Source organism: Peromyscus maniculatus, chromosome X (assembly GCF_049852395.1).
Source record: "Peromyscus maniculatus bairdii isolate BWxNUB_F1_BW_parent chromosome X, HU_Pman_BW_mat_3.1, whole genome shotgun sequence".
Classification (NCBI taxonomy): Eukaryota; Metazoa; Chordata; class Mammalia; order Rodentia; family Cricetidae; genus Peromyscus; species Peromyscus maniculatus.
The window spans coordinates 52,817,095-52,825,785 of NC_134875.1; positions in this window are offsets into that span (position 1 = coordinate 52,817,095).

Below are 8,691 nucleotides of genomic sequence, written 5' to 3' on the forward strand. Positions count from 1 at the left end.
ATTACAATTTTGTATGTATTTACTATTTTAAAAAATAAAGCTAGGAAAATCAAGAAATACAATTAAAGGAACTCTGAAGGTTATCCTAAGACAATCTTTCTTTGTTGAAGGGAAGACATGTTCACAAGTTGACATTTTTACCTCCGATGTTGTTTGCTGAATGTGGGGGGTGGGGAAATGCTCCTGTGGCCAACTGTTTCAGCCTAGCAAAGCAAATTGGGACCAAGCAAAAGAATTCAGAATAGATCTTTGTGCTTTCTAGTCGCATATTGGAAGCTGAAGGAACTTCTTGAGTCTACAGATCTAGTTAAAGTGTCTGGATGGACTCCTGTGGGTGGGGAGAGCGGAACCTAGATGTTAAACTAGAACTCCACAGAGAAACCTTTACTTTTTGTGGTTGTTGTTGTTGTTGTCCTTGTGAAAATTTTCAAGGAAAAGGAAGGCAAGGACGAATGCGAACACTTAGCCTATTAAGGTGGCATTATGGGGATTCTTGAGGCTCACTTGGAGAAAGTCAACTTGACTACTGCACCAGCAGATACAAATAGCACCCAACAGGAGGCTCAGCTCAGACCACAGTCTTGAAACAGAGCACCTGTTTTCCAACTTGAGGACTTCTCTTCCCCTCACCCCACAATCCGCAGTTTCCCTATCCTCTTCCCACATGTTTCTCCACCCTCCCTCTCCTTCCTTCCTTTCTTCCCTCCCTCCTGACCTCAACCGCCATAAAAGTAATCCTACTTTGTCCAGGGTCCAGGAATTTGTCAGATTGTGTTTTACCCAGAAATGATCTCTCTGCCCACATTTTAGGTCCCATATTTTTCCACACTTTCTTCCTCTAACCCATTATGTTTTCTTAAGACCCTGGGCCCTTTTAAACTTTTGGTTGTTGATATATTTTATAACTAAATTTTAAAAAATGTTTACCATATGCGCCACACTAATAGCTTTGCATGTATTATCTCCTTAATTTTGCTAACATTTTTCTAATGTATTCATTATAGTCTTCATTGTTTAGTTTGGTAAATTGAGGCAGAGAGAGAAGAACTGACTTGCTTAAAGCCTCACAGGTAGTAATTAGATGATCCTGGCTTCCAAATCAGGCGCTCCCCCTCCAGAGACCACTTGTCAATGGCTGTGGAAGGGCTGGTGCATATTTAGAGACTGTGTGAAGAGGAGCCAGATTCAAGGAAGCCCAAGGGTAAGTGAGATCAGATGACACTAGCTAGGCCCCTGAGCTATCCAGTTCCCCTTCCCCTATTTAGCCCTCAAGCTCTCCTAACAGAAATATCTTGGACTTTATAAAAAGAAATGGAACATAGGCATTGCCCAAGCGAAGCCTAGAATCAAAGAGCACCAGGAGGGGAGTACCTAATAGGGAAATTTCATGAATTTGAAACTGAATGTGTGTCCAGAAAATTCGCAAGCACCCTTTAGTGCCCTAAAAATCCCCCACTGGAAGACTTGCAGTGGCTTCTGAGTTGAAATTCCACCACAGATGGGGTGGGGCTTCATGAGCCCCATAGGAGACAAGCTATTAGCAGTTGTTGGCTGCTGGGGGAGGGTGAGCCAGTTTTTTTTCCCTGGATATGGCTCCTGGTAAGCTGTCCAAGATCTAGTGGAGGCCCTACACTCATACACACAAGGGCAGCACTAATTTGACTCAGTGAATTATAAAGAAAAGAGTGTAGGCAGTTTAGAGGGAGACATGGTGGAAGGGATATTGGAGAAATTGAAGAAGAGAGTCCACATAATAGAAATACATTGTATACATGTGTGAAATTCTCAAAGAATAATTAAAAATATTTTTGAAATCCATTAACATTTCTCTCAGAGAGATTTTGGGCTGGGAATGAACTGTATTCAGTGAGTGCTTGAAAGGAGGCTGTGTTTGTGAGAAACCCTCCTTAACAGATGTGCCACACTAATGGAAAGTAACAGCTAACTAGTTAGTCACTTGAAAAGAACACTGTAAAATGATGTAAAGAATGGTTTTGATCCCCCAGGGGCCCAGTGTGAATCTCTGTCTTCTTTGGTCTTGATAACATCTCCTCTCTCACAAGTCAATGTGCCTTTTAATAGAAAATCAAATTCCAAATCTGTAATTCCATCTTTGTAAAAGGAACTACATATTCATTTTCTTCATAGACTTGGCTTATGACAATAGTCTTGAACGATAATACTAAAAACACAGACATATTTCATGAAAAGTAATTTCTAAAGAGATTCCAGATCTCTCTAGAAGCAGAGGCAAGATGATCTTAAAAATAAAAAAGGATTTTCAATTGTTGTTTCTTTTCCTTCATTTATGCTTTTACTATCATGAATATATGCCAATAGATATATAATGTTACTTTAAAATTTTTGAATATTATAAAATTCTTTATTAAAAATTTTAAGTACAATACCTCTGCATTTGTCTTTAGAAAATATGCTCCAAGACCCCCAGTAGGTATCAGAACTCACAGCTATTATTGAAATCTCTACACACTTATTATTCTTTTCCTATATTTGATACCTGTTCTTGTTCTGTACTTGATACCTATTGTAAGGTTGAATTGACAAATTAAGAACAACAAGAAATTAACAACAACAACTAATGACAGAACAGAACAATTATAATAACATCCTTCAATGAAAGTAATCGGAAACATAAATCCATTATTTCTGGGATTTTCCAGTTGATACTTTGGGACCATAGCTCACTGTGGTTAAGTGAAGCCATGGAAAGCTACTGAGGATTAAGAATGACTACTGTAAACAAAACGTCTGTCAGTTATTAGGTTTTCTCTAGGAAGTCACTTCTCAAAATGAATTAATGTCTTAAAAACTTCTATTAGCGTAAGTTTATTGTGTACAGCACAGGGTCCTAGGAAGGAAGAGCGAAGCAAGGGTATATAACACTCCTCTTGAAAAGAGGATCCATACATATGCAATTCAAAACACTACTGGTCCATTATCTTCGAATTAACATGGGGCAGTCTATCTGAAAGTCACAAGAAGTCCTAGTAAGGGGAGGAAAACTTTGGGAACTGCTGTGCTAAAGACTTGATGAGATTTTGCTTGTGGAGACATCTTTGCAATGCTACAGTTTCTACAACAGTTCTGAACAATGTTGCTACCATGCTTTTTTATATTTCCTATGTGCTCCTCCTCTGGGGATAAAGCAACAATCCACTAGTTGTCAGGCTAAAGGTCATGAAATGTTCCTTCGGACCATAGTTTGCAGAGCTTCTGTTGCTTGTCATGGAATACTCTTAACCTCAGCCTGGTTTGATATGCTTGTTTCTAAAATGGGGCCCTGGAAACCTGATCCTGGATGAACATGATTTCATTGCTATTGAAAACTGGAATGCTATTCTTAAAAATAAAGTCAATTGTTTTATAAAAGAATTAAAGCAGGGACACCAAAACCAATAGCCAGATTTCTGAAATTCACCGCCAAGCTTCCTTTTCTTACTAGTCTTCTTGTTTTAGAAGATACACCTCAAATCCCTAGCCTAGGATACACTAGGATACTTCAGGATACACATTTGCTGTTGCTTGATACAGATACACAAAGGAACATGTTAATGTGAACCACTAATGAATGGTGAGCTTTAGTGACTATTGCTTAAGGTTTTAGGATAGTCTAGTAATACTGTATTGATATTGTTATGTTCCTACTTTAAGTGAGTTCCCTAAATTCTGAAAGTTTCAGACCTAATAATTTGGATTTGGCTGGGAGAGCAGTACATATTGACAACACAGGAAATTTGGAATTTACGAGTATCTAAAAATCAGGATTTTAAAAAAATTAATTAAAGTTAGCAGTCTAAAGCTAGAAAACACATATTTTTGAAAAAGGAAGGGCCAACAGAATTCTAGCACTTAACTTCAAGAAATTATCTATGTGGAAAAGGAATTTATCCTAAAAGCAGGATGGACAGCATTAGTCTGGAGATAAAGGATACAGGAAACACATAACACTGTTGTTGGGGCTACACTACAGACTGATAGAAGGACCTAGCTGGACAGGATGTTCCTAATTCCAGATCCTTGCACTGTGTGGGAGAAGCAGTAATGACACCATGCATACACACAACAAAAATCAATTTTTAAGAACGAGGATATTTTTTGTTCAAAATCACAATATATTTATGCATATATATGTAAATATCAATAAATTGCCCTCTGCAGATACACTTTAAGAAAATGTGATCCAAGAGTGATGGAAAAACAAATTACTGTAAATTCTTCATCTGTTACGTACTTACAATACACATGCATATATTCATATATGTTTTCATCAGATAAACAAAAGTATGTCAAGTTTCTTAAAAATATTTAAATGCTGTAAGCAGACAGTTGTGTAGCTTGATCTGCTTAAGGAACCCCTGGCAGTGGGATCAGGATCCATCCCTGGTGCACGAGCTGGCTTTTTGGAGCCCATTACCTATGATGGGTCACCTTGCCTACCCTTTGGGGGGGGACTTTGACCTGCCTCTTCTGAATGAATACCAGGCTCTGCTGACTCCCCATGGGAGGCCTTACCTTGTTGGAGGAGGAAATGGGGGATGTGTTGGGAGAGGGAAGGCTGGGGGTGTGGCAGGAGGGAAGAGAGGGGGATCTGTGGTTGCTATGTAAAATGAATAAAAAAATACTAATAAAAAACCAAAATAATATTTAAATAATTTAAATATATTAAATGCTGGCAAAATAACACAATTTCTTTGTGTGTGTGTGTGTGTGTGTGTGTGTGTGTGTGTGTGTACATACATGTATGCTTTGTGTAAAAAAAGAACTATGAAGAAGAATCACATACTTTGGGGGAGCTGAGTTTTTGGTAGAGTAATAATGATCCCATGGATTAGAAAAGGTAGCATAATTCCCTATGTACTATTTTGTATCACTGAAGTAATATTTCAGTTTTAAATAATCAGCCAAACATAATTAAGAGGATTTAAAGCTCAATTTCTGAATGAATACTTACTGAACCAAAAAATATAGTGACTTAGTTTTATACAGAGGTTGAAGAGGAAAGAAAATTGGTAGGGGTATTTGTGTGTGTGCGTGTGTGTGTGTGTGTGTGTGTGTGTGTGTGTGTGTGTGTGTGTGTGTTTAAGAACAAATCTCTAGGCTCAGAAAATAAAATATAATTACAATAAAAAACAACAAAAACTATGGTTTCGATAGTTATGCTCTTTGAAACATAATAGAAGGAGCACAAGTCTAGAAATAGGCAAAAATCAAAATTTGCAACAGGACAAAAAGATGGATTCCGGAAAGTATAGAATAATAAATGATGTTGATTCTGGGAGGCATTCTCACAGAATACTATTAAGAATGGCTCCTAAGAGATGCTCCCTAGGAGAAAGCAAAAGTTTACCTATAATGGGCTATGACAAACAAACTAGTTCCTTTCTTGTTTTGAATGGTGTAATTGCTAGCCTTCAGTGCAACTCCTAATAAATTACCCATCTGTATTCACTTTGTGTAATCTCCTCCCACATTATCTAATATCTGACCTTGTGGGGTCAGTAGAATATGGAGATCATGCTCACGTATGACTAGTAAAAATCAGGTCACAAAGATGTCTAAAATTTCCAGATTGTACAATATGATGGAAGCCATTTTCTAAACCTCAAGGACATTGAAATTTACCTTATGGTAAAATCTATGGCCAAGAGCTGCCACCAAGTTGGCAGCCATGTACCACTTTGTGAGTAGATTTAAGTTCCCAATAAAGCCAATATAATAACCAATATCCAAATGCAACATGAGAAACCTTAAGAATACATTCCCAAATTTCTGACATATAGGAAACATGAGAGAGAAAGAAATGTTTTTTAAGCAACTGACTTTAGGGATGACATATTATGAAGCACCAAATAACTAGTTGCCTGGGTTACTTATCAAGTGCACCATTACACACACACACACACACACACACACACACACACACACACACACTACACATATATTACATATCCATATGATTTCATGATCTATTATTGAATAAAATAGAATAATAGAATCAAAGCAATAATGAGCATATTAAAGGCTTCTTAACAAAAGAAAACAGTTTAACAGAAGGAAACGAATCAGTGTAAAATAAAGTGAACTTAGAATATTGATACAAAAATGCAAGAAGGGCTGGAGAAATGGCTCAGTGGTCAAGAACAGGTAGTTTTGCTCTTCTAGTGGATCTGAATTTGGTTCCCAGCACCCACATCAGGTACCTCACAACTGCCTATAATTCTAGCTCCAGGGTCATCTGATGTCCTCTTTTGGTCTTACTGGTTATCTGCATGTATAAGGTATACACTTACACAGACGCAATCATACACAGAAATAAAAATAAAAATAAATGTTTAAACCGGGCAGTGGTGGCACATGCCTTTAATCCCAGCACTCAAAGGGGGGGTGCGGGGAGTAGGGGGGAGAAGAGGCAGGCGGATCTCTGTGAGTTCGAGGCCAGCCTGGTCTACAGAGCGAGATCCAGGACAGGCACCAAAACTACATGGAGAAACCCTGTCTCAAAAAACCAAAATAAATAATAAATAAATGTTTAAAAGATTATTCTTAGAATAATTAAACATTTTAGAATAGCACTGTTCAAAAGAACTTTTGTATAATTGAAAATACTCTGTATCTATGTTATACAGCTATGCTAGCTCGTAAAAGCATGTGACCAAGTGCTTAGTATGTGAGGATTAATTGAATTAAAATTCAAAAGTATTTCATATTAAGATAAAATTAAATCTATATAGACCCATAGAGATAGTGGTCTTAAGATATTAGATCACTAAACTTCAGAAAATGGGAAGTAGACTCTAAAGCAGAGCTAGTCTAAAAGGAATGTGAAACAGATTTTGTATTCTTGGCTCATGGTTCAACTTATTCATTGATGTTTTCGGTGGGAACATGAAAGGCATGGATATAACTTTTCTTGATGAACCCAAAGTTGGCAGAATTACTCATTTACAGATTTATGTATTTTTCTGACTATGGTCAGAAAAAGAAGGGAGTAGAACTAGAGAAGTGATTTGGCTGAGTCATGGAGTAGTCTTTAGGGTTAGTTCAAACGAAAAGGTCCCAAGGCCAAAACAGGTTAGAGGAGAGAAGCAATAAATTGGACCTAGGTTTGGGAGGCAGTGAAGCAGAAAAGCTGAGAAGATAAAACTAGAGATGAGACCAGGGCTGACAGGAAACTGGAATGATGAATTAGCAAGGGGTTAGGAAAGGGAGACAGGGAGGCAGGGAGCGGATTGAAATGGAGCAAGGAATAAGCACAGATGAAGGGCAGTTTGTGCTGGCTTTTGTTTCCTTGTTCCTCCCACTTTTCCTCTCCCGCATGGTTTGCATTTTCTCTGGGCTTTAGCTGGAACATTAAAACTGCAGCTCCATTTTGAAGAGAATCACACTGTTCAAGAGCTTAGAATTACGGCCTTATACCAACCAAATTATATTTAACAGAGATATAAGTAAAACTCTGGCAGCTGAGCCGAGAAAGCAAGTCCACAAAGATGGAATCTCAGAAACCCACTCTAAAGAGGTAGTATTAATCTGGTGTTACAGTGATAACACAGGCCAATAAAACACCCAGATCTAGGGCAGTTGTCTAAACTGCTTGCTGAACTGCGTAAAGAACCCTTAGGAGGAGTAACTGTCCCAGAGAGTTGCATTTAAAAAAAAGCAGAGCAGTCACTTGACTAAGAAAAGGAAGATGTTGTATAATGGGGAGGGGACTCAGAAGCCATCTTTGGGTGCTTTTAATGGGAAGTCATAAAGAAAAAGAATTATCAGACAGATGTTATAAACAGGTAAAATTTGGAACAATTAAAGAACAAAAGTTCTGATAATTGGCACTATAAATAGCTGTTTTCTAAAAGAGACATTTCTCTAAAACTGGAAATATTTCAAGCTGAAGCTGGATAGATACCTGCCTTGGACTTGCACTTGGAAATAAGGTGGGTTAAAAGATAAATCAAACTAAAGAAACCGACTTTTCTAATTGTTTGAAGCTATGGTATTATTGTTCTTTTTTTGTACTGCACATTGTGGTCTTGAGCTGTTTATCCAGAGGACACTGCAATTTCTATTTCTAATGCAAGGGCATGTACTATCCTTAAGTCACACCCAGGAGACTACATTTTATGTAGGGTCACAGAACAAATGCTACATGGGCTAGAATGAAGAGACATAGCTGGCTATTTATACATATGGAGCAAGCACCAAGCAATGCAGACATCACCACCACTCCTTCCCTCTCTCCTTAACCCCCACCACGCCAAGGCATCACCATACTAAGAACACTCTTATCACAGTCTGCAAATACCTACCTCTTCAGTCTTCTCTGTTTTACTTTTTGGAGTGTTGCAACGTTAAGGAGAGTCTTCAAGGTCTGAAAAAGGCGGGTGGTGATTCACCTTTGGAAATGTGTCTAAATGATTGTGCTACATGTCCAACCATAAGTTACAGGACATACCTAGTTGAATCTTTATCTTTGAGTGCTTCCAAATTCAGAGATTGGTGCTTGCCCCACATTATATGCATTTTCCCCCAAGGATGCTGAAAGCATAGTGGTGCTCTTTCAGACATTTCCACTTATACTCTTTATGGTCATATATACTTTTATTGATTTTGTAACATGTCAAATCATACAAGGAAGTGTGAAGAAAATCCCAGTTTCCCCTTGCCCTCATCTTA